The sequence below is a fragment of the Penaeus monodon genome, chromosome 19 (assembly GCF_015228065.2).
Source record: "Penaeus monodon isolate SGIC_2016 chromosome 19, NSTDA_Pmon_1, whole genome shotgun sequence".
NCBI classification, from domain to species: domain Eukaryota; kingdom Metazoa; phylum Arthropoda; class Malacostraca; order Decapoda; family Penaeidae; genus Penaeus; species Penaeus monodon.
In genome coordinates, this window is record NC_051404.1 from 40,350,047 (window position 1) to 40,350,771 (window position 725).

Here is a 725-nt window from a genome sequence, read left to right on the forward strand (position 1 = left end):
GCGATCACAATTTCTAAGAAATCCCGGATATTCTGTCCGAATCTCCCCTGTAGAGAATGGTAAAAGTAAAAATCCCGCAGGATGAAATTCTTGCTAACAATAAAAAATTCACGAGTAATTTCTGCATTGCAATGAACACTCAGGTCTGGCAATATCGTAGACGAAAAACAGGGCAAAATTTGCCTCTAATTTCAGCCAATAAATAATGCAAAACCCGGACATAACAATCCATGCTTTTTTCGCTCGCAGGAACAGCGCAATACACGAAAACTACACAGACGATCAAATATGCAAAGCCATCAATATTGCACAATGGCCTGTTTGGAGAGCCGGAGAGATCTTTAGTTATTAAATTCATAATGAATATCAAACATCATTTCGGAATCATACATGAAGCGTCGTGCAAAATTAATGAATCTAGAGAAATTGCGAGGCACGAAACACGGAGCAATAAATACGAGGAATGTAAGCAAGGTGAGCAAAATCGACGTATCACGGAGGATGGACGAGATAGCAATTCCTCAAATGAACTGAAAGTCATGAATGGCCAGATCAGCTGCTCTTTGACTGCCACGGCGAAGGGTTATTTGTTCAACGCGATCGATATGGCGGCAGTCTGATGAACAAGAGAGGGAGAAGAATGTAACATTGCTTTTTAGGCGTGTAATTCTTGGGGTTAAGTCTGATGTACAACGGTAATACAAACATTATCATCAACTAGCAGC